Source organism: Magnolia sinica, chromosome 7 (genome assembly GCF_029962835.1).
Source record: "Magnolia sinica isolate HGM2019 chromosome 7, MsV1, whole genome shotgun sequence".
Classification (NCBI taxonomy): Eukaryota; Viridiplantae; Streptophyta; class Magnoliopsida; order Magnoliales; family Magnoliaceae; genus Magnolia; species Magnolia sinica.
This window is the reverse complement of record NC_080579.1, coordinates 81,550,311-81,576,738: the sequence shown is the minus strand read 5'-3', so window position 1 is coordinate 81,576,738 and position 26,428 is coordinate 81,550,311. Positions and strand designations below refer to the sequence as shown.

Here is a 26,428-nt window from a genome sequence, read left to right as displayed (position 1 = left end):
AAGTTCGGGTCAGGTAGTTGGCAAAACCGGATCGAGTCGAGTTGGACCTAACTCTGTCCGACTCGACTCGATGCCCACCTCTATATGTCCACTTTCGTTCGCGGTGGCTCCTAAACGAACTTCCGATGGCTATTCAAAGCCTTTTCTTGCCGACTTCTAAGTTCGGGCCCATCTCCGTTTATCAAATAGAGAAAGTTTCTTTCGCTACAATTCTGCAAAGAATAAGTCTGTAATTCACTACACGGGCTGATGTAATTCACCACACAGTCAGTTGACTCTGAATGACCTATTATAGTAAAGATTCTTAGGTTGCGCATCCTCTAATAATACCCGAATCAAAAGTTACGACTGATTTACCTTTCACACTTGGAAAGGCAATTTTTTCATATTTAGAATGCATTTCTTTGAACCATTTGTGCCTAAGGCCCAGTTGTGTCTTTCCCCACCTAGGACTGGACTTGGATTTTATGAACTATGTCCACTTTCGTTCAAGTTTCTTTCACTACAGTTCTGCCGAGAATAAGTTTGTGACCCGTTCTACATCAGAATCACAACCATTAATAGTAATTTAATTTTTTGGTATTTTCTTCATAAGATCTAATTACCTGCAGCCGATCGGTACATTTATTATGCTTTGTAATTGTTTTATTGGACATTTTCAAGGGAAATAGTTATAAAAATTTCTAATTTGAAGTAGGCAGCAACCTGTTATAGGTGATCAGTTCTCATGTGTGTGTTAGCGAACAAACGATTAGTGCGTGCCACCATACTCATCTGCTTCTTGCATTAAAGAGCTCTACTTTCCAGAGCGGGTCCGCTCTAATTTCACTGCATTCTCATTTTGGGTGAATCCAAACAGGCCCCAAAATGGATTTTTATGAAAGGGTAATACCGTCCAACTATAAAAAATCAAGTTGTCTGACCATCCTACGTAGATTTCCATCTAAGGAAAGTCCGTCTGTCAGACGTACTCAGACTCTCCAGAGAAAGAATGTTCTCGCTCCACTCAAACCATTGGAACCATATCCTCCGCCCAAGTTTCTATAAAGTGGGCCTTGAGTTTTACAAGTGGGGCCCACAGCTTGATCATCCGGACCATTGATCTCATGGAACAAAATAATCTAAAACACCCCAGCTATGTGGGACCACGGCGTTGTATATGTGAAATCCACTCCGTTGATCAGGTGATAACCTTTATGTACACCGTACATATACAATGTACCATCACGGTACATCACAGCTGATGTAGTGGTCCCATGCACAAACCTAAGGTTGGTGTCCCAACCTCATTGTAGCCTGTTTTGTGGCCCACCTAAGTTGTGGATGTGGCTGATTTTTGGCCACATGGCCTATCATGGAGGAGTGGACCTGATGGACGGAGGGATCACATATATGCCATGGTAGTCCCCAAAGAGGATGGGTGTTTTGACACCGTGCGTAAAACGGTTGTAAAAGATTCCGGTCCTAGATGAATCATGCCCAAATACCACCTTCTCTCTTATATGTGGGCCGGTGCTTATCTTTTTTAATGGTCGTTTTGAAGTCCAATAATCGAACGGCTAATATTATGGGAAACGCATGCTTACTTACACGGGGTAACTTTCCCTCACGCGGGGAAATGATGTCACGTGCATGAAATCCAACCCGTTCATCTGATGCACCATATATATATATATATATAGGGAAAAGGTACTATGCGCTTGACCTCACGGGTCCGTCCCATGAGGTCGAGCTGTGTGGGCCCCACCGTGATGCGTTTCGAACATCTACCCCATCAGTCAGATGCACCATTCCATCGTGGGCCTAGGTCTCAAAAATCAAGTCAATCTGTGACTTTTGTGGGCCACACAACATGCAGAAGTGGAGAGAGGCCGTGCACTATTAAAACATTCATAACCATTGTTTGGGCCCACCGAGATGTTTTTTGCAAATCCAGCCCATCCATTATGTGTGTCCCACTTGGATGAGGGTTCAGACCAAGTTTCAGACGCATGAAAATTTCAAGTGGGCCCAACCAGTGCTTTTATATGTTTTAACGGTGTCTTCACATGATTTTAGATGGTATGGCCCACCTGAGTTCCGTATACGGTTGATTTTTGGGTTATCCCATAATTTAAAGGGGACTCATCAAATGCACAGTGTTGATGGTCGACACGCATCACAGTGGGGCCCACACAGCTCGACCTCACGTCGAGCGCATAGTACCTTTTCCCATATATATATATATATATATATATATATATATATATATATATATATATATATATATATATATATATATATATATATATATTAAATCTAACGGTATGGCTCACCTGAGTTTTGGAATATTAGGGTTTGTTGAATAAATATGATGGAAAGGCACATCAGATGAATGGATCTGATGGCATATAAACACCACTGGTGGAATCCAAAAGAACCAATGGCTGACGTTCCATCCCAATTGTTTCCTACGGTGCGCCCCACCTAAATTTCAGATCATCATGATTTTTCGGCTCAATGGTCAAGATGATGATGGACTGGGTGGATCCCATGAAAGTTCCATCCATGTGGCGCTTTCTTAGCGGTGGGTTAGATATGCTAGTGCATTCTAAGATTATCCATTGTAAAAGAATTTTTCGATCATTGTCCATCCAAGGTGGGTCCCATCATATCAACGGTTTGGATCAACATGTTTCCAGCCCAATTTAAAAAACACGGTGCCAGAGGACACTATACATGTCCTCACCCAATGATCATATAATTCAACACCCAACGGTCCTGATTCCCCCTCAGATCCCATAACCTCCCCTCCAACCCCCTCTCTCCCAACCCAAAACACCAAAATGCCGAAAACCCATCTCTCTCTCCTCTCTCTCTTCTCTCTACTCTCTCTCATCTCCTCATCTCCAATCGACACCTTCGTCTATGGTGGCTGCTCTCAGCTAAAATACGCCCCAGGAACACCTTTCCAATCCAACCTCAAATCCCTCCTCACCTCTCTCCTCAACTCAGCCTCCTCCTCTTCCTACACCAACATCACCATCTCCTCCCCTACCCAAGACTCTCCTCTCTATGGCCTCTACCAATGCCGTGGCGACATCTCAACCGTTGATTGCTCGAAATGTGTCCAGAACTCAATCACCCAACTGGGAATTCTTTGTTTGGATTCCTGCGGCGGTGCGATCCAGCTTCAGGGATGTTTAGTTAAGTACGATAACGTGACGTTTGTTGGAATGCAAGATAAGACGTTGGTGGTGAAGAAATGTGGATTGACGTCGAACGGATACGGTAATGATCTTTTGAGTAGGAGAGATGAGGTTTTGATGGAGTTGGGAAGTGGAGTGGGTCCTACCGTGTGGGGACAGCTGGGTATGTATCTGGAATGGCCCAGTGTGTGGGAGATTTGGACGGTGGAGAATGTTCGGATTGTGTTTCTGAAGCGGTTGAGCGGTTGAGGACTGGGTGCGGTTTGAGCGTGTCTGGAGACGTTTATCTGGTGAAATGCTACGTGAGGTACTCAGCTGGTGGTGTGTATTCGAAAGAAACGAAGGGTGGTAAGTGTTCCTGTGATTTTTATTTTTATTTTTTATTTTTATCAAACACCCATAACGGAAGTTCGTTGTGGGTGAGTTTATGGCAGTTTTGAGTAGTGGGTCTCACTTGTTGTGGGATCTTAATTGGTGGGGAGATCCGGTGGGGAAACGGATTGGCTACTCAGCCCGGTGGTTGATGGTCGGTGCTCCGTGGGCTCCACCATGATGTATATGTTTCATCCATGCCGTTCATCCATTTTTACAGATCATTTTATGGTTTTATCTGAAAAAATGAGAGGGATATAAATCTCAAGTGGACCACACCACAGGAAAACAATTGTGATTGGATATCCACCATTAAAATCCTCCTAAGGCCAACTGTACTGTTTATTTAACATCCAATCTGTTGATTAGGTCATACAGACCTAGATGAAGGGAAAAAACAAAGATCAGCTTGATCCAAAACTTTATGGCCCTCAAAAATTTTTCTCTGGTCGACGTTCATTCAACACTGTTTCCTGTAATGTGGTCCACTTGATATTGGGATATACCTCATTTTTTGTCTCATACCCTAAAATGATCTAGAAAAATAGATGGACGGCATGGATGAAACACATATATACAACATCATGGTGGGGCCCACATAGCACCGATCACCAGCCATTGGCTGGTGGCATTGGGAGTAGCCAATCCGTTTCCATCAGGTGCGGTGTGTTACTTTCACTGTGCAATCATGGTCAGATAGTTGTCAGGACTCATCTGTAGCGAGATTCTTAATATGGCAGGTTTTAGTTTTTAATACTCTACTGTGGTAATTCGTTATGGGTGAATCTTGTATCGCTATGGTGATCTAATGGTCATCAGAAGTGGGACCTAGCTGGTTTGACATTTTAAGAGTGGTTGAGATCATGAGCTGCCTTGCATTACTATCCGTTCCTGACTGGATGGTCGTCGATCGGATCCACCTATAACAATCTTTCACTGTGGTTTGTTTGTTTTCTTTTTAAAATCACCGAAGCGAAGTTTGGGTGTATGCGAACGTGGTTGCAATGACCCAATCGGTGTCTGAAATGGACCCCACAGACATTTAAGGAGGTCAGACATGTGGGGGCAAACCCCACTGCTGTCCACTTCATTATAGCATTCACTCATAGCAAGATTTCACTGTAGTTGTTTCACACTGGATGATCAATTATAACAGACTTTGTAATGGAAAATGACTTCAGTGCCCTTATGATAGTGTTTTCAATTTTTATTTTATTTCATTTACTTCCAGGTGGAAGATTTTGTTTTCTATAAACCATGGCTAATGAATAAATAAATAAATTGTGGGTGAATCTCATTGGACACTGATAAGAGGTGGGGCCCACTTGGGGCCGGAGGATTTTGCTTTCTAGAAAACAGCCATAGCAAAAAAATAAAAAAAATCTTTGTGGGTGAATCTTATTGGACACTGATAAGAAGTGGGACCCACTTGGGGCTGGAGGATTTTGCTTTATGTAAAACAGCCATAGCGAAAAAAATCATTGTGGGTGAATCTTATTGGACGATTATAAGAGGTAGGACCCACTCCGGGGTGGTACATTTACATGAATTTGCATCTTGGAATATATATGCGAGGCATTTTTAATTGTACGTCACGTAATAAGAAAGGTTGTGTTTGGATGCTCAATTGACTTGCATTGCAATAATTCAAATCAAAGTGGACATTACCAAACTGTAAAAGTCCACTGCATTCATAATGACAAACCAACCCCAACATTGAAAATTGAAATGGAACGACTTCTGCCTTAGTCTTTCACTCTACATTGAGTTGGGTTCTTGAAATTTAGTTCAATCAAACATCCAAACGTGCCCTTAAGAGAGGAAGGCTAATGGGAAGTGTCATCAATGCTTACATTGTCCCTGTGACGCCTGTACTGATGTGGGTCATCTTGTCATCATAGAGCTTAGCCAAACCAAAATCTGATATCTTTGGATTAAGATTTGTGTCAAGCAGAATATTACTGGCTTTGACATCCCCGTGAACAATGCGAGACCTCTTGCTGTCTCCAAACATATCTAGAAGCAGGTATGCCAATCCAGATGCAATTTACTCTCTCCTGCAAGGAAATGACAGCCATTAGCATTGAAATATAATACAATCAAGCTCTCCTACATCTACCTATCACAGTAGGCTTTTGAATTGTACTCTGCGTCCCATGTGCCACTACTGGCATGTGGGTGCGAGGTCCAGGCCATTTCTTCAGTGGTAAGGATTAAAAAAATATCTTGATAACCCATAATTCATACAGAGAAATGCTCCAGTGCTCTCAAAGCACTTTCAAGTTATAGTGCTCTTAGTTGCATCTATTCACTTGGATGGTTTAATCAATCGATCTGAATTGTCCATTTAAGTTTGGAAAAAAAAAAATTTGATGGGTTTACAATGCAAAAACATCACTGATTGCATAATCCAGTATATAACTTCATTAAGAAAGGAGAGGACAGTAACGTACCAAAGAGAGCTTGATCGAGGCTCTTGTTTTCCAGATACTCAAAAACATGTAGCCGATGTGCTCTCTCGATGCAGCATCTGTGCAACTTCACGAGTTTTCGTTGTTGGACGGTAGATATAGCAGCAATCTCCGCTACAAACTGACTCTTTCCTTGGTGAGATGTTACTGAGAGTTGTTTCACAGCCACTATCCGCCCATCTAGTAATGTGCCATGTGGTGCAAATCAGATCAATTAGTTTTCCTTAAGCATTTTTCATTTGGGAATTGTAGTAGTAGAAAAGTGTATGACAATTTCCATACACATACTCAACCTAAGGAATTGAATGATTTGGATGTGATGCAAACCATGGACCTGAAGTGCAGTATTAAAGATGGCTGATGACCTGAAGGTGCCCTTAGCTGACCCATGGATTTAGATAACAGCCTGTTTGGGTGCACCCTGAACGGAATTACAATGACTAGTCTAATAGAATGTGAGTAATTGAATAATCATTCTCTAGTCTTCATAATGAGGGTCCGTCGGGCTCCAAATTGCAACAACATTACTACTTTCAGGTTGAACCTGAAAGAAATGTTAACTAAAATTTAAGTGCTACTCACAACACTAGGAAACTATTATTAGGATGTGTTTGGATGCCACTTATTTGCATTTTGCATTACATCTACAGTGGACATGCAACAATAAAAAATGGAAGAAGTGAGCTATGAAGTGAGTTGGGCTAATTTAACTGTCATCCAAACAGGCCACGATGACTTTTTATCACAAATTGTAAATATCAATCTTTGGGGCTCCCAAACATTTGCTTTTTAGACTTATGGGTTTCTGTTTTTGCCAATGTAGCTTCCTCCTATCTTCAATCTGGCGAAATCACAACTTCAGTTGTATGGTGAGTCTGTGTACTGCATTGGTGAGGATACGCTGAGCAGGTGTGCTAATGGAAAGAACGCTCTAGAGAGATTCACGAGCGTTGTTGCATGGAATATATCGACAGTTTGGCCAGCGATCTTTGGTTTAACACCGTTCAATCCCGTCCTTGGAGAAACACATCATGTGTCAAGGGGAAGTTTAAATGTTCTTCTTGAACAGGTAAGCATTCATGAGGAGTGATCCATTGCACTTCCACTGAATCTATCAATAACAACTGTATAATCTTCACCGAATGGTTTTTGGGGCTGTTTAGGAACATTGAAAACCATAGACAAGAAATTGGTTTCCATAGAAATCTACTTTCTATATATGTTTGATATATAAAAAAAGTAGCTATGGGAATCATTTTCCATTTCAAAGTTTGGCTTGAAAGAAAAAACATGGCTATTAATTTCTTTCAAGAATATGTTAGTTGTCGATTTTCACAGTTACAAGAGAATTCATATCATTTTACTATTGACCTTCTAACATTTTCATAGAAAACAACTATGCTGAACAAACAAAATAACATAACTTGAATTTATTTCCAGGGTTTTCTTGATTATAGGATTCATCATTTATCTATAATTTTCCTACCTTTCCAAACAAAGATAAAGGAAGGAAAAATGTAATTTTTATCCCATGTTTTTAAGGCACACACTTCTTTTTTCCACTTTCGGCACTGAAATAATACCAAAAGATAGAAAACGGCAGTGTATGCATCATTAACTAGGGATGTAAAAATCGTTTCATTTATCTATAAGAAATTTCACTTTTATTAACATTAACTACAAAAAATTTCACTTTTACCTACGAAACATTTCGTAGGTAAATGATATTATTTCGTAGGCAAATTGTTTTACCTACGAAATATTTCGTCAGTAAATTCGTTGGTAAAAAGCCGTGGCTAAAGACTTTTACCGACGAAAAAATGTTATCGTCGGTAATGGCAAGGCTTTTACCAACGAAATTAAAAACTTTGTTGAGACTTTTACCAACAAAGTGTTAAGACTTTTACCTACGAAGGTTTTCGTAGCTAAAAACTTTGTTAAAACTTTCACCTACGAATATTTTTCGCTGCTAAAAACTTTGTTAAAACTTTTACCTACGAATTGTTTCGTAGGTACAAACGGTGTTTAGACTTTTACCTGCGAACATTTTCGTAGCTACAAACTTTATTAACACGTTTACCGACGACATGTTTCGTAGGTACAAACTGCAAGACCTTTACCTACGAAAACACCTATGAATGTTTCCGTAGCTATAAACTTTGTTAAAACTTTGATGGTAAGACTTTTACCTACGAACGTTTTCGTAGCTGATAACTGTGTAACTACTTTTACCTACAACCGGAAAATACAAATTAAACAGCTTTTTTCTAAAAAGAAACAGAGATCCCACATGAGGAAAAAGAAAAGGAAAGCAAATCCAACCCCAAAAAGAATTAGAGAAAAAGAAAAAGAAACCTGCACATATATGGTGTTTGGATGAGCAGTAGCTTTGAGAAGATAATCAGTACCCCAACGAATAGCTTCCTACAACGAATATCATCATACAGAAAAGTTATGCAGCAAAATTGAAGAACTAAAAATATAGAAAAAGATAGGGATGAGATGTCATAAAAAAGAGAGAGAGACAATACTTCAAGAGCACATGCTCATCTTCTCAATTATAAACTCTGAAAAACTAAGCAAAATCTGCATTATCTAAAAACCAAATAAACATCCAACAATTCATGGGCTGAAGTGAATGCTTCCCCATACTTTTGTTCAAATATTAATCTTTCCCACTCTTTCTTTAGATCCATAGGTGCCTCAAACCTATTGGACAGTCATGGCCTGAACAAAATCAGCAATACATAGCTTCCAAAACAGATAGTATTCAATTATCAACTTTCTTTCAGAAAGTTTTAAATCTCAAGTTTGTAACATTGGAGTAAAATGCGAAATATGGCATGGACATTTCAAACATGAGAATTATCTTCAAATTACCCCACGTTATGATCCCAACCATTGAATGAGTGGGCCTTTCTAAAACTTGCTGTCCAACTATTTTTGGGCACTCAGAAACATCCAACCAGTAAGATATTACAAAGTGTGACCCATAGATTGGTAGATTTGGAAAAGCCAAACAAATACACCAAATGGACAGAAAAGATTGCTTATGTGTTCAATGTCTTGTGCATCTATTTTTATTTCATGTTGGGAAAACACTACTTTTGCAATTGGTGCAATATTTGAATGGAAAGTTCTGTTCTCGCACCTTATGTTATATTGGTACATGCAGCTATATGTTGTTGCAGAAGGCTCTACCCATGTGTGGGCTTAGCAAACTTCACCTAGTAAAAACAACCATGATGTAATTTGAAACATTATTTATCTGACTTGCAAACCTGACTGTAAAAACTAAAATCTACAATGGAAGACTTCAAAATAAAAAGACAATTCAATGAAGGTCCGTCAAGCAGATGAAGAGCTCCACAATGTGATGGCCTTTTATGTACCTAACTAACAAGCAACAAGTAAAAAATAAGAACAAAAACATGTGAATAGATTGAAAGAACAACAATCAAATATCAAAACAGTCTGAAAAAAATTGTGACAATTGAACATACATATGGGGGACTGTTGTTAGTTGACTCACCTGGTTTTTGGACATGCTCGATGCACTCTTGACCCGAGGGGAGCTCGTTCTAGACCAAGCGAGGCAAACTTGTTCACTTGCTAGGTGCGAAAATGCATCTCCTGTGAAATCTATAACAACATAAGAACACCTATGGTAGTTCAACAAGGAAACTCCGGCAATCATCTTAACTGAAACTTGTAATGCATATAGAACTAGCATAAGGTAGAGATGCTGAAAATTTCTGCTGAGGAATGTTCAAAATCCAGAATGTAATACTCTAGATTCTTATGAGAAATACATCACGTGCATTGTAAAAAGATATTTGGAATGGCATTGCAGGTATAATTGGACTTTCCAGGCTGATTTGGAATGGCATTGCATGTATAATCAAGAATAGAAGTCAGACCAAAGTTCTGAAGTTTTCTAGAATGTATTTCTAAAGAGGAATGGGTTAGAAGCATTGCCTTCAGCTTCATCTTCCCATCATTAGCCATAAACCAGCAGATTACATTAAAATATTAGTTGTCAATGCACACATATCTCCCATAATCCAAAAAGAACCAGGCTAACAAACTGATAGCCCCTTGGGTGGAACTTTCATAAGATCCACCCCATTAAAATATTAGTTGTCAATGCACACGTATCTCCCACAAACCTGCAGATTACATTAAAACCATTCTTCTAATGTTCCTTGTCAAGATGAAAGAACTACCTAAAAAGTGCAGTATTCCAAAAACTAGGTAGGCCACACCATAGGAAACAAAAGAATATTGATGACTTGGAAAGAAGAGAAGGAACACTGGGGCTCCACAATGAGTTCCCCAGTTATTAAACTTTCAAATCCCAAAAGCGGCATATGCATGAAGTTGGAAATCATCATTAGTATGGTTTCTATAATTTAACGGACAAAAAAAGAAACAAAAATTATCATTAGTATGGTTTTTATAATTTGAGCAAAAATTATGTTGATGAACCTGCAAAGAAGTGTCACGAGAAAACAAAAATTGAACATAAGGAGCAACAATAGTTCTTAAAGAAAAATAAATTTGATTTAAATAGCCATTCATTTCTTCAACAAGCTGGTTGGTGGATGTAATGGAACTAGCTTCAACAAGCATGGTGGTGGATGGAATGGAACTACCCTTCATTTCCTGAAAATAGGAGTAAAGCAAGCAAAGAATTCTAGTTAATGTAATGGAACTAGCTTCACAACTATTGATTGCTCCAACCATTAACAAAAGGCATATACTGCACCTATGCATCATGTTTATCAAAATATCCCAAATATCACAAATCATATAAGATTCCAAACAATTTAGAATTGATCAATCACTGTGAAATGCCAAGTTATTTACCTAAGGCATGTTTTGTTCCACAGCACTATAATGCAGATGTATAAGAGATTAGGTTATCTGGCAAGTAATGCAAATGCATAAGAGATTAGGTTATCTAACAAGGCATGTTTTGTTCCACAACACTCTAATGCAAATGCTACCTTGATGCCTGGTGGAGATGCTGAAAGTAATGAAAACCAATAGAAAAAGGTTAGCATTTCCAAGAAATGAGCTTTTCTCGAGATATAACCATGAGAACATTGTATTAAGTTACTATTGTAAAACACAGTTTGTGAAGCAAAGCCCTCTCAAAAGGAAATTGAGGTTTTCAGCTTTAAAAAGAGATAAATACATCTTGGTTTTTGGTTGGCATGGACGAATGGAAAATCAAGTATACTCATGATGAAAGGATTGAATTCATCGTCTGGAACTCAGTTCTGGAAACTGTTGCAAATTTCATTCACTGAAATGTCCTGTTCACAGCCATAAACTTTCCTTGTCATTCAGTTAAATACCTATACCAATCAAGGTGTCCCGTATCGGTATCGGTTGGCGTAACGGTGACCTCCAAAACCGATACGGGGTCGTAACGGCGATACGGGAGCGTAACGGCGTAAAATTTTTTTTTTGCCAAAAAAATATAAAAAAATATGTATTAAATCCGGAATATTCTAAGCATTCCAAATATGCATTCATTTATAAATTGGAACATGTTTATGGTGGTGTAACGGTCCACTCTTTGGTGAGAAGCTGTATCGGACTGTCTGATTAATTTTTGAACCAAGTAACCTGAATTTGACTACAAAATGTATATATTTAATTTTCTAAATATCTAATTTATATACTTAACAATTTAATATCTTTCTCCTAGTAGTTCTTTAAAAAAATGAAATTAAATTTAGGTAGATGGCGTTGCCAATTTCGGGCTGACTTGGAGGACCAATCTATGCCCCAAATTAGCCTCAAATTCATGCAATTTATTGTCATTATCCCACTTATGTATTAGTGGACATTTATTGGATAGTGAATCATGAAAAAAACCAAAAGGCCCTATTTTAAAAAATAAGAGTACACCGAATAACAATTAAAAACTATTCAAATAATTTGATTTTGGCATTGTGAGTTAGCAATTGCAATTTATAATTTAATCAGTAAATTTTAAGTTAATATGTCTTTGGTACAATTTTTTATGGCCTCAAATTAGGTGAGACTTGGATTGTGAAGTGTAGCACACATGTCAAAATTTTTTGGGCCCCACGCATGATGAATGTGTTATATCTAAACCGTCCATCCATTTGACGAGATTGTCTTAAGACTTGACACGAAAAATAATACAGATCTAACTATCAAGTGGACCACACTGCAAAAAGCAATGGGGGATTGAACGTCTACCATTGAAAACTTTTTTGGGATCACATGACTTTTAGATCAATATAAAATTTGTTTTTCCTCTTCATTCGGGTCTTTTTGACCTTATGAACAGATTGGATGGAAAATAAATGTTACGGTGGGCCTACGAATTGTTTAACGGTGAAAATCATCACCTCCGCTGCTATTTTTGGTGTGGTCTGGACGGTCTTTGGATACGATTCATTTTTTAGGTAATGTTATAAAATAATATTTAAAAATAGATGAACGGTGTGGATATAATAAATACATCACTGTGGAGCCTATAAAACTTTGATCTCCTTTGAACCGTTCGTACAACGCGGAGCTCGAGGAGTGTCAGCGCTCGTCTCAGCGTGACACGTAACGACAGCAGCTTAGCCAAAAAAAAAAAGGAGGGAAACCGAAAAGAAAAAAGAGGGAAAGAAGAGAAGAAAAAAGAGGGAAAGAGGGAAAGAACAGAGAGGGAGAGAGAGAGAGAAGAAGAAGGAGGAGGAGGAGGAGGAGGCCGCAGCTACAGCCACATCAGGACCGCAGCCGCAGCCGTAGCCGCAGCAGGCCGAGAAGAGGAAGAAGAAGAAGAAGAAGAAGAAAAAGAAGAGAGAGAAGAAGAAGAGGAAAAGAAAGGAAAAAAGGTTAGGGTTTTTTTATTTTTATTTTTATTTTTTTTTCTAAGGCCCGTAACAGCCGTTACGGGTCAGTAACGACCGTTACCGTTACGTATCGGCCGTTACGGCCGATACGTAACCGTTTTGGGACACTCTGATGCCAATAAAATCTATCAAGTTCTACCATGCATCACAATATTATGCGAATCCACCGCATCCAACTTATGTGAATCAGTTGGATCATGCCACAGTTAGAAGAAAACAGATTTGATAAACACGTGACTGTTAATGAAGGGAAAGTACCATAACTCAAGTCAACAAGTCCTACTAGTTATATAATTGGATCAGAGAAGGCCAATGCATCTCCCATGAATTGAGATGCCATACAATAATAAAGGCTTGGACATGACAATATGCAGTTCTAAGACATATAGGAAGAATATTCCTGCAAATAAAAAGGGTCTGAGTTTGATTGACTTGTAATGAACAAATTCACTTGATCAAGTCAATTCAAATTGAGTCAGACAATACTTACAGCAAGCTAGCTTGGTTTTCTCTAAACCTAAAGAACCTAGTCAAAAGTACTTTGACATTTTGATCAATAGGTCAAAATTTCAAAAGAGTACTCAAAGACTAGATTAGATAGCAGGGTAAAACAACAATCTATAGCCATTTGAAAACCAGCCAATCTTAAAAGTAAAAAGGGAATAGTACAAACATTATTTTAAAAAGATAAAGAAAAAAGAAAGGGAACTTGTTCACCTGCACCATGGGTTGTTGGTCCAATTCTATTGACCATTCATTTGTTTTACATACACACAGTCCACCTATTATAAAATAAAAAAAGAAGAGAGATTTTGAAAAAAAAAAAAAAAAATTTTAAAAACAAAACAAAATTCTAATTCCAGCGTCTATGTTGTATTGGATGTATTTGACTGATACTGGCGATGTACCCAATGCATGCCCCTGTTTTTTTTTTTTTTTGGATGGACTCATATGGACCTGACTGAAAGGGCACTCCAAATGCCTCGAACAATGGGGCAGTTGTACAGTTTGTCCTGCAACCATTGATACCACCATATGCCAACTACAAATAGCAGAGTTTGTATGAGAGACTGAGTGCGAAGGGATTAGCCCCCATATATACGTTAGCCAAAAAAAAAAAAAAAAAAAACAAGAATGTGACCAAGATGGAAAGGGGTCAAAGTAGCCCGGAGGCTTAAAAATAGATGATAATGCTAACACAAACTCAATGCGAATGGGGATCCAAGATATAGAGAATTCATTACAACCATCCAACAGCTCTGAGTTTGAACATTCAGTTGCAGAGTGTTTAAGCTTTGGTTTACAGAATGAATTTGGTAAACTTATCTTAATATGCAAGGAACTTGGCAGCATCAATACCCGTCTTCAGAACATTTGTAATCCCATAAGTCCACTCGGCAGCTACGATACACTGACTAGCATATTTGGGCTATGTGCCATCCATGACAATGCCTAGCAAATGAACAATACATGCATGCCAAGTGTATGGAAATGTAATGCACGATAACTTAGATAAACAGGTCCAAAATTGGATCATTTTCCATGCAAAGTAGCTAATTGCTCCAGTACCTTATCACGTCATCTTCCACTAATTAATGCCGTTGGGAAATAGTTTGCAACATCCCGCACGACTTCATACATCTGTCAACAAGTTGCGACAAATTACGATGTGAAGAAAGCTTTTTAGCCCAACTTCATCATAGAAAACTACCAAATGCAGGCTTTCTGAAAATGGCAGTCACAAATGTGTTAAAAGAAGAACAATAGAAAAATGTAGTTTGAGCATCTAAGTGTGGAATTCTCTAGACAAAAAGGTGGAAATGGTCTAAAAACTCATAAGAATGGAATACCTTCTCATTTCTAGAACTACAGTGCATTTATGTCAGGTGACTGAACATTTGTAGAAGGAAGCCTTCTGCATGATACAAATAAAATAAACACAATTAAATCCTTGTAGCATGTTTGTATACATATAACATATCTATATAACATAAACAAATCACAAAAAAAAATAAAAAAAGCCATCACCATCATAGGCTAGGCCAATTGAACCAAACAACTCTTTTGCTACATTCTGTTTCTTTACAGGCATTGACTCTATATTAAGCACATCCATCTATTTTAAGAGGTAATCAGAGAGTTGCTCAACCCCTGCTAATTGTGAATTCATTGCGTTATATAGATTATGCAAAGACTGAATTTGTCAATATATAAAGTTTGAAAATGTCAATATCATAGCCCCTTGTCCAACAATGCCACCTGCAGCATACAAAAGAAAAAAGAAAAAAAAAAAAAAAAAGACCACCTGATTGCATAAAAATATGAAAATTGCAGGCAATGCTGACAGATGGTGATTGAGAAGCTTTTGACCAATCAGGTATTTGATTACTTCAAACATGAGGAATTTGTATTCACAAAAATATTGTTGCTTTGTGATTTTCTAAGTTGTGAATCAAATCTTTCTTAGTACAAGACTTCTTTAATACAATGGAATGTCAGAGAAGTGAAAAGAAGAATGAAGAAAATGTAAACTTCTCTGTCCTTCTGCATATGCCACTTCAGTGTCCTTCCTGCTTCTGTTTTTCCTTCTCGAATAACACAAAACAGACAGAAACATAGAGCATAAATCAGAGAAATGAAGGGAAGAAAATATAAGGAAAAAAAAAACTTTCAGAATGAATTTTAGGTTTTACTTGTACTCAAATGCCCTGTCATCTAATTAGTGGCACACATGAATCTATTAGTGATGGAGAGTAATGTCTGGTGGGTAGAGCCGTTTGTAGAACTCTTGCCAATCTAATTAGTGGCACACACGAAATCGCAGCTTAACATTTATTTTGACTACACAAAATGAGAGAGCTAATCACTCAAAGTAGATCCATGTGGTAGTAGGAATCTGCTTGTCGTGGATAAAACACATACATCATGATGGGCCCCACAGCTTTTCCAATAGTGCACAGTACTGACATTGGTGCTGTGTGCCACACTACGCAATCCGAGTCCAAGGAGCACATGCAAAAGAAACATTCAGTTCATACGGAGAACAAGTCCACAATTAAATCATATATCATGAGCTTACATTTATTTTGACCACGCAAAATGGGGGAGCTAATAGCTCAAAGTAGATCCATGTAGTATTAGGAATCTGCTTGTCATGGTCATCTTTTATGTGCTTACATTTATTTTGAACACAGATTTTTTATGTGCACTTCCATTTTCCCATAGTGGATCGAGCTGTTTAAAATGCCAACATTCCTTGCTCGGGTCATCTTTAGCTTCATTGTTCATCCAAAAAGACACCTGATAGTTTTGTTCTTTCCATGCAAGTCAAAAACTCTTGGCATGGATACAACATCTAGTAAGAAGGCTCTAGTTTTATGGTTTCTGTGGTTGTTTCCTAGCTATAGAAATTCACTTTTAGCGGTAAGAAAGTAGGCCCTGCCATTATGAGCATGTATATTTATTCCCATGTGAAATTCACGTTTACATAGCTGTCGCATCCTCCAGTGGAAAATGTACTGTAGCTGCAAGGGAGTGAGTCAGCGAAAATAAGCAACCATTGTTATTATGACTATTGCATATGTGCCATATGCCAAAATGTGCAAGATGTGAGCTAGTCATCAGGTGGTCTTTGTCATGTCATTGCCTAAAAATGGTTGTTCTACCTATATGTGACCCACCCTTCTACAACAAGAGAAGGGCAGTTGAAAAAGAAATGACAAAAGGTCCATCCTCAAAATACAAATGCAATAATGACCAAACTGGCCCCCTTTTTTTTTCAACCAGCGCAAACTTGCCCATCCTCAACATACACAGGATGTAACCTGGACCACACACTTACACATGCCATGCGGGCAAATGTGCCTGTAAGTAGCCTTCCCATCTATCATAACAAAAGCATGCAAAATTTACATGGGGTGGAAGGCCTCAAATAAATCAAAGAACTTCATAGCAACCCGACCTTCCATAGAGCCAAGGGCAATACCTACAGGTTGCAATCCAAGTTAGAAAGTATCGATACTTACAATTCATACTTGGACTTGTTTGAACAGATCCATAATTGGACCCCTAAAACCTGTGAAGTATCAAAACGTAGAACTGTCAGCTCAGTTGGACCTAACCAATTAAAGGATAGTAAATTGACAAGTAAATTGACAATATGAGACTGTAGACTAAAAGAACATACCACATTGGCAATAGCTATAGACTGCCAATGTCCCACATGCTGCAAACTTAGTAATGATGTCATTTATCAATGGAAAAGGAAGAAGATGTCAGGTGATCAAAATGCCAGATTACTGCAATGGGAGCATGGTGCATCTGTATATGAAACCTCTACAGTCTTTAGTCCTAATATACTACTAAAAATTGATTTAGATTCAACTACATACTTGGATTTAACATTTTAAAACAAGATATTAAAATCTTTCAAGACCTAAACGTTCATACTCAATCAATGTGCAAAACTGTCAATGATGGGTCTGATGAAGTTGTCCAGGCCTATTTGCAGTTATGTTATATTGCCACATTAGCTTTTATGTAAATGAGCAAGTCGCACAATCCACGTGGGCTGAACATATCTCAGCATATACATCACAGATTGCCCAAGTATTCCCCACAGTAGGAAGCATCAAAATGTACTACTAGGAAAATGTCATAACAGTTTGGTGGTGATGTGTACCAACCATTGGTCTACATCCAACCAGCCCATAAACCATAACCAGTACAAATATACTCCTATCAAAGTAACCTCAACTTTCTTCAGTTGCCGCTCCAGTTCAGAAAGCTTCTCCTTTTGCTTTGCCATTGAACACAAGCTTAGACATTAAGAGAGAGAGAGAGAGAGAGAGAGAGAGAGAGAGAGAGAGAGAGAGAGAGGAATGCTTTCCTGCCAAAAGAATATTTTGCTAATCTCAAACCCTCCAAAAGAGTTACTCCAGCTCAAACCAGTGAAGTTTCTTCTTCTTTGAAAACTATGGAAGAAAAGCTACACAACAACACCAATCATGGAATGCTTCTTTCCAATTGTTGTCCCACCAAAACAAAAATAAGAACAACATCAATTGAATAAAATTCCTACCAATGCAATGCAGCTAATACATGAAGAGGAATTCTACTACAAAGTGAACACTTCATTAATTTCCATGAAGTGAAAACACCAAATGATCTCCACCGTCCATGCTTATACAAATAAAGACAATTTGGTAGGTCATTTCTAGATCCAATTTGGCAAAACTAACAAAACTAACAAACCTTATGATACTATGATGCTAGCTAATCATACTCACTCATATCTAAACCATTCCAATCCATGTTTCCACAGAAAGCAATAAAGCATAACACATCTAAATTTCAATAAAATTCGAAAGTAATAAACCAAATCATGAATATATGTTGAAAAAAGTAAATTCAAGCAAACATCACATCCAAGCTCAAATGTCTACAGCTATAATATGAGCTATTAAGTGGACCTCACAGTAGGATAAAAAACCAACAGTCGAAAACTTCTTTGGGGGGCCACAAAAGTTATGGCCCTTCTTCCATGTCTATGTAACCTTATGAACAGGTTGGATAGCAATCAACCATCACAATGGGTTGTAGGAAGGTTTCAACGTGATTGTCATTATGAATTTTGTTGTAGTGTTTACCACGTACAATGGCAGTCAGAACAACGTGAAATTTAAGGGCTGTAGATCTGTTTTATGAATTTTGAGGGTTACTATACACAAGTACTAGATACCTATAATATGACCATGTCAGGACCCTGTTTGGTTGCCACCTAAAAATGGGTTAATCTCATTTAACCCAAATTATTTTCTAGAGATGTTAACAAGGATTGAAAATAATCTCAATAACCCATAATCCATAAAACTATGTTCTCTAGTACATAATAACTATTGTTAGCAAAACTTAGATGAAATCAATTTTATCTGGCAAGATGAATTAGCCCTTTGATTGCACCATTTTTTTCTTTAGTTTATACTGTCACAAGTGAATCAAGTATCAATTTTGTGCCATAATCTTGGAAGTTTAATCATAGTGAATCAAGTATCAATTTTTGAGGCATAATCTTGGAAGTTTAAACATCAAACTGATAATTATATTCTCTTTTTTTAAAGCTAAACTAAATGGGTTGAAAGAAAGGAGAGAAAAAAGACATTCTCGTAGTTTAACTCCAATTGTTCCACATCAATATGCCTTTTGAGATGTCATTGAGAGGCTTAGGTTGGTTTTGGGCCAGATCTTGAACTAACCGTGCTGGCCCTGTTCAAAAGTTTAATTTCTCTTGGGGTTAGACTAACCATCAGGAAAGTTGAGGGTTTAAAGAATTATCCTATCTATCAATACAATTGAAAAATGCAAAACCGGGGAATAGTAATCCCAAATGCTCCATTTTCAAAACCGTGTCAGATCTGAAGCGTTCACGCAACAGGCACATGAGAAATGCCCCTCAGCCTGAAAATCTACTGGCACACCTGCACGTCCCTAAAAGAAAATCACAACCAACGACCTACACTCAACATGCACACATCATTCACATGATGAACGGTCCATCCCAATATACACACCACAGGACCACTCAATCGGCATCCTAGATCACTCACACGTGTGCCAAGGCAGCATTTGCAGCATAGCCTGGAATAATCCGAAGAGGATCGAGGGTTATAGATGGAATTACCGTATATAAGAATCATTGTTGCCCGCTGTGAAACTTCTGTTGTGGGTAGAAATGGAGGTGGCGTAGAGGCATTCACTGCCTCCATGGACGACGAAAGTGTTGCCCTGCTCATGAATCTCAGGCCCGAGGAGTTGTGTATGAAGGCATCTGTGGGAATGAGAGAGAAGGACAGAGCGAGAGAATGAAGGGAATGGAATGGATCTTCCATGCCATTTTCTCCCTCTTTTCATTGCAAGAAGTAGAGAGAGAGAGAGGGATTAGGGTTAGGGCGTTTCAGGCGGGAGGGGTTTTTGGTTTCCCTCTCTCAGGATAAGTGAAAATGCGAAACGGATTGGCCACTCTCCCTGCCACCAGCCTGGTGGCTGGTGGTCGGTGCTCTGTGGGCCCCACAATGATGTATGTTTTTCATCCATTCCGTTCATCCATTGTTATATATCATTTTAGGGCTTGATCCTAAAAATTAGAGAGATATAAATATCAGGTGGACCACACCACAGGAAAAGAATAGTGATTGGATATCCACCGTTAAAATCCTCCTAAGGCACATTCTACTATTTATTTGACATCCAATCTGTTGATTAGGTCATACCGACCCAAATGAAGGGAAAAAAAAAAAAAACAAAGATCAGCTTGATCCAAAACTTTTATGGCCCCTTGAAAAATTTAATGGTCAACGTTCAATTAACACCGTTTCCTCTAATGTGGTCCACTTTAGATTGGGATATACCTCATTTTTTCATCTCATATCATAAAATGATATAGAAAAATATATGAACCTCGTGGAATACATACATCATGGTAGGGTCCACGGAGCACCGACCACCAGCCATTGGCTGGTGGCAAGGGGAATAGCTAATTTGTTTATATGGGTTCTACCATGATGTGTGTTTTGTATCCACACCATCTATCAATTTGGAGAAATGTATGAATTATATCCATAATGTCCATCCATTTTTTTTTATTATATCATTTTAGATTATAGTAGATTTAAAAAATAAAAAATAATAATAAATAAAAAAAAGAAGCAAACATCTACCCCATCAGTTAGATGCACCATTCCATGGTGGGCCCAGGGATTAAAAATCATGGTGAGGCCCACACAACACCAACCACCAGCCATTGGATGGTGTAGGGGAGTAGTCAATCCGTTCCCCTTATTTGTGGTGTGCTCCATTTAATATTTGGATATGATTCATTTTTTGAATAATTCTATAAAATGATCTCGAAAAATGGATGAATAGTGTGGGTTAATCTCAAATTTTCAGTCTGAAGAACAAAAAGGAAGCATATCCAAAGCTCAAGTGGACCACACCACAGGAAGTGGTGTGATTGAACCTCTACCATTTAAAATTTCATGTAGGCCATAGAAGTTTTAGATTAAGCTGATGTTTGTGTTTTCTATTCATTCATGTATTTTTGATATTATAAACAACCTTTAATTATTTTTGGACAATCTAATTAATTCAAATTGAAGAGTAAATAACTTCAAATGTTTAAATTAAAATTCACTGAAATTGTTGATCAATCTTAATATGCCCAATATCTTTTTTAGTATGCGGCTAATGAGTTTCAGCCGCATTCAAAACTCATGTGGGCCCCACCAAGTGCTTTTATATTTTTTAGGATGTCTGCAAATAGTTTTAATAGGTTGAGTCTAAGTGTAGGAGGACTTAGACTTGATCCATGAAAAAAATGGTTGTACTTGAACTATACATTGGCTGTTTGCATTAACCACATCATTTGTCTATGCATTGCCCCACTAGGGCCCATATGCCAAGATGATTTGATGATCAAGAACGTCCATGATTTAGGTTTGGTATTGTGAATGGAAATTGTTTATCAATAATATAAAAGAACTTGATGGATGTCAAATAAAAGAACTCATCATTACCCTTACTAGAGTAAACTCTGTGGGGCCCACCATTTTTTATTTATTTTATCCACTCCATTAATCTATGTTAACAGATAATGAACATGTTGGATGTCAAATAAAATTACTGTGGACCCATGGAAGGTATCAACAGTTGAAGTCATTATTCCACACTGTTTCAAGTGGCATGGTCCACTTGACTTTCGAATTTACCGAAAATTCGAGATTGACCCACGCTGTTCATCCATTTTTCGAGATCATTTTAAAGAATTTTCTAAAAAATGAATCATATCCAAAGATTAAATGGACTATACCACAAATAAGGGGAACAGATTGGCTACTCCCCCTGACACCATCCAATGATTGGTGGTTGGTGCTCTGCGGGCCCCATGATGTATGTGTTTAATCCATGCCATCCATCTATTTTTAAAGATCATCTTACGGCATGAGACAAAAAATGAGGCATATCCCAATATGAAAAGGGCCACATTACAGGAAACAGTGTTGAATGAGCATCAACCATTTAAAACATTTTGGGGGGCCATGAAAGTCTTGGATCGAGATGATTTTTGTTTTTCCCTTTCATCTAGGCCTATATGACCTAATAAACAGATTGGATGTCAAATAAACAGTACAGTTTTCCTTATGACGATTTTAATGATGGATTACCAATAACTATTGTTTTCATGTGGTGTGGTCCACCTGAGATTTATATACCTCTAATTTCACCATGATGTATGTTTTATATCCATACCTTCCATCCACTTGGAGAGATCATTTTAGGGCAAAATCCAAAGCATGAGTTATATCCAAAGCTCCAATGAACCCCAGCACAGAAAACAGTGGGACAGTGACGCCCACCGTTAAAAACTTCTTAAGGCCACAAAATTTTTATATCAAGGTGATATTTATGTTTTCCCTTCATATATTTTATAACTTCTGAACAAGTTAGATTTCAAATAATCATTACGATGGGGCCTTAAGATAGGTTCAACAGTGGGAATCACTCTCCCGCTGTTTTCTATAGTGGGGTCCACTACAGATTTATATCTGCCTCATTCTCTGGCTCATGGCTTAAAATGATATCTCAAAATAGATGGACGGTGTGGATATAACAAATACAACATAGTGGGGCCCACAAAACTTGGTGACGTCAGTCAAAGTAGGGCGTCTCCAACGCCACTCCCTCTCTCTCTCTCTCTGTCTCTCTCGCCCATCCTCTCCCAGCGCTCACGCATCCTCTCCCTCCTCTCTCTCGCTGACTCTCTTCCTCTCTCTCTGATCTCTCGACCCTGTCCCCTCTCTGTCTCTCTCGCATCCTCTATCTTCTCTCTCTCTCTCTCTCTGTGTGTATCTCTATTCCTCTCTCTCTGATCTCTCTCTTGCTGACCATTGCCGAGCGCCCTACCCACGCACGCCCTCTCTCTCTCTCTTTGAAGCTCGGTTAACCGTGAGGTATCTCTCTCTCTCTCTCTCAATCTCTCTCAATCTCAATACCGATTTAGGGATTTGGGGATTTAGGGATTTAGGGTTGGATGGCAAATAAACCTTACATTGGACCCTAGGAAGTTTTTAATGATGTCCACGGACCCTACGTTGGGTTTTTAATGGCAAATCTCTCTCTCTGTCTCTCTCTCTCTCTCTCAGGTAAGCTAAAATCACCAGATACTGCTTTGATTCTCATTTCCTTTGTTGGGTTTGTTTTCGAATTTGAAATGATAGGAGAAATTTTTAGGTTTTTTTTTTCTCATTTATGTTGCGATTTCTGCTTCTTATTATTGTTTGGATCGAAGAACAGTAGTTTTCGAGATTTCTTTTTCTTTTTTTGCTTTTTCGAGCACGTCATGTTTGGATTTTTGTGTTGGTTGCTTGATATGGATGAATTATGTTCTGGGTATTTATCGTTTTTTTTTTTATTTTGTTGATTTTATGGGTTTTGTATTTGGAATGTGCTGAGATAATGTTACTGGATTAATTATAATCTGGGTATTTTTCATTTTCTGTTGTTTTTATGGGTCTTTTGTTGTTTTTTATGGGTATATATGGTCCATTTAAGCAACGCCACCGGATGATTGTTTCGGATTTCATACACATTTACCACATTTAGAAATGGTGACTTTGATACAAAAAAAAAAGAAAGAAAAGAGAATGGGTCTGGCCTTTTTGATGATCTTCTCTCTTGAGTAAAGCCATTTTTAACATGTACAAGGTTCCCATCCACAAGCCACCACATGTCTCAGTTCAGCATGAGGGAACAAGATCCAAGCCGTTGATTAGATGGGTCTGGCCTTTTTGATGATCTGGTTCAACAAACGAGTTGGTTAGGCCACAATGTTAGAAATAGGCAGATGGCGGAGCAAAACCTTGCCTAGTTTTTGTAGCCATCAATGTCTCATAAACTGTGGCCTATTGCCTGCATAATAAGTGAATGGCAAGGAACTTAGGACATCCTACCGGTGTGATTTTTACATGGTGGCACTGTGTAGGGAGTTCTACAATGAATGGACGGTCTAGATTGGCATTGGACCATCCAAGTGTCCACATGTGGCTAGTAAATTGGTAAGTTTGTACAATTATAGGTGCCATGGAACACGTATATATCCTTATATCAATCAGACCATCTTTCCGCACTCTGTGCACAGCAGAGGGTAACTGTCTATTGACAAATGATCTGTTAATAGATATTGGACTACAATATTCTCTAGCTTTATGTCATCTAAGAGAAGGATATGAATGTTTTTCTTCAATTTATTGGTAATGAACTATTGCAAAATCAATGATGCTTTCATTCATGGTTATACGAATGGTTGTGTTAGATGGCGTAAATATACAAGCGTCTGCCACATTCATGTTAACTGTATCTGGTGAGGAAAAAAGGCTCATATTTTATTATTGGATGCAGCCTAAAATATGAGCCTTAACATATCTCTGAATGCAAATATATCCTATCAGTGAAAGGTGTAAATATCTCATTAGCTATGGCCTTAACAGAATTCCAAAACATGTTTTGAACATAAGCATGATGCATGATCCTCAGCTCCTGAAATTGGATGGTCTTTATGAGAAATACCCTTCAGTAGAACAATGAATGCTCTTTTTCCAGTCGATTGTCACCGGCTGCCATGGCCAATTTTCTGTTGAATTTGTATATCCTTTTCTTTTATAGTCCTCAAATTACATCAATTGAGATGCATTTTGTTCATGGTATGAAAAGGTTTTCGACAAATGTGAAGAAGAGAGTGAAGACGATCTTCGCAGCACATCTATTCAATACCCTGACCATTCGTTGGGCGGGCTCACCACATACATTCACTGGCCCAAAAATCAGGCTGGACCACTTATCTATAAGGCAACAGTACGAGAAAACATTCAATTGTGCAACATAAACATGCTTCCCACCAGACGAGTCATGAGTGGAGCAGCCTAATTTCTGCAACATAAACATGCTGCCCATCTGATGAATGGACAGGATCTTGTACACATGGAATGTGTACCACAAAGATCCTCTTTATTACTCTTCCACCGATCTCCTTACTTCTTACCTACCCACTGTGGTCCGTCTGATAAATGGAGCCACAAAGATCCTCTTTATTACTTTTCCACTTATCTCCTTAGATCTTACTTTCCCATTACTCTTATGTTAAACATGAATAGGGACAGAACATGTCATTTTACCCTCTAAAGTACAAATTTGGTGGCTGATGCAGGACAATTGGCCCTCTGTTTTGTTTGCAATGGCTGGCGGGATAGTTCTTAGCCTTGGGAACCTATCTACTCAGTATGCTTGGGCTTTCGTTGGTCTATCAGTGACCGAGGTCATCACTTCAAGCATAACAGTTGTTATAGGTATCTATGACTCAAACTGCTATATAGTTTCGTCATAACACTTCCATGGCTGAAAAGATATAACTTGATTCCATTTTGTGCTAAATTTTCATGCTATGGATTTCATATTTTGTAAATATGAAGTCGTAAATCTAGAGAATTGGTGAAATCTTGCAAAACTAGACTAGTTCTTCCATTTTGATATATATCTCCAAATATGGTTACCCTGTAATGGTCTGAGCTCTCTCTTTTTTTCTTCTTTCTCTTTTTTTTTTTCTTTTTTTTTAAAATTTTTTTTTTTTTTTTAAAATTCAGCCCACATATCAGTTATTAAACTGATGAGATGGTACTGAACTCTAGGTAGTACGGATAACATGGAAAAACTGATTTAACATGGACATTGTGTCTATGTCAATTGAAGAATCAAACTCATCTTTAATCTAGAAATGCTAGTTTCATGGGTAGACTATTTATGAGTGGTTTTGTGCTAGTCGGTTTCATTTTTGCATATCCCCTCTTCATAAAGATGTTATTTTAATGCTCTCATTGTGAGAGTGCAGTCAAAATGTATCTCTTGTGAATTTGGTTTCCTCTTGTCATTTGGGATTTTGAGGCTTCCTCTCTTATAGTGTCCCTTTGAATTTCGTATGTGTAGTTTGATTATTCTCAGTTTTATTCGTGGACCATTTTTTTTTTATTAACTCATGTATGTTACTGCTATAGGATCATTGAAATCTGCTCACCATCCCAAAAGTGTCACATGTAGACTATATCAAGTAAAAGCTCCTCATAAGATGTTGTGGGAAAATGTATATAGATGATTATACATATCAGTCACAAAACTTGTTGTAGAACTCAAGCTTTTGACCAAATTTCTTCTAAAAGAGTGTCTTTCTTGGATATGCCAAAACTCAAAGAAGATATAACTGCTATTGTCCTCTTTTTTTCTTTTTTTCTTTTTTTAAGTTTGTTACCAAAGATGTCACATTTCTTGTACCTTATTGTTCTTCACAAGAGAATCTCTCTTACAACGAGTCTCCAGATGAGTTGTTTCCTCTTCCAATGATCCCCCCCAAATAAGTCCCACTCAAAATATCTCACTGGAGAAAATCTAAGCATGCGATATTGGGGGCCAT

General features: G+C 38.1%; 2 long non-coding RNA genes and 1 pseudogene across 3 annotated transcripts; 1 reads left to right on the top strand and 2 right to left on the bottom strand.

Moving 5' to 3' along the window:
- The first annotated feature begins 2,745 nt into the window (after positions 1–2,745).
- On the top strand, positions 2,746–4,749 carry LOC131252150 (plasmodesmata-located protein 6-like; annotated as a pseudogene).
- Positions 4,750–8,326: 3,577 nt separating this feature from the next.
- On the bottom strand, positions 8,327–9,261 carry LOC131252149 (uncharacterized). The gene is made up of 3 exons (XR_009174216.1): positions 9,183–9,261; positions 8,563–8,740; positions 8,327–8,455 (listed from the first exon to the last, which is right to left on the bottom strand). It is a non-coding gene; the product is annotated as an uncharacterized LOC131252149 (long non-coding RNA).
- A 4-nt stretch (positions 9,262–9,265) lies between these two features.
- LOC131252148 (uncharacterized) lies at positions 9,266–10,643 on the bottom strand. 2 transcript variants are annotated; one of them, XR_009174214.1, is made up of 3 exons: positions 9,897–10,643; positions 9,564–9,673; positions 9,266–9,427 (listed from the first exon to the last, which is right to left on the bottom strand). It is a non-coding gene; the product is annotated as an uncharacterized LOC131252148 (long non-coding RNA). The 2 variants fall into 2 exon arrangements; XR_009174213.1 differs by having other exon boundaries at positions 9,266–9,423.
- Between the last annotated feature and the right edge of the window lie 15,785 nt (positions 10,644–26,428).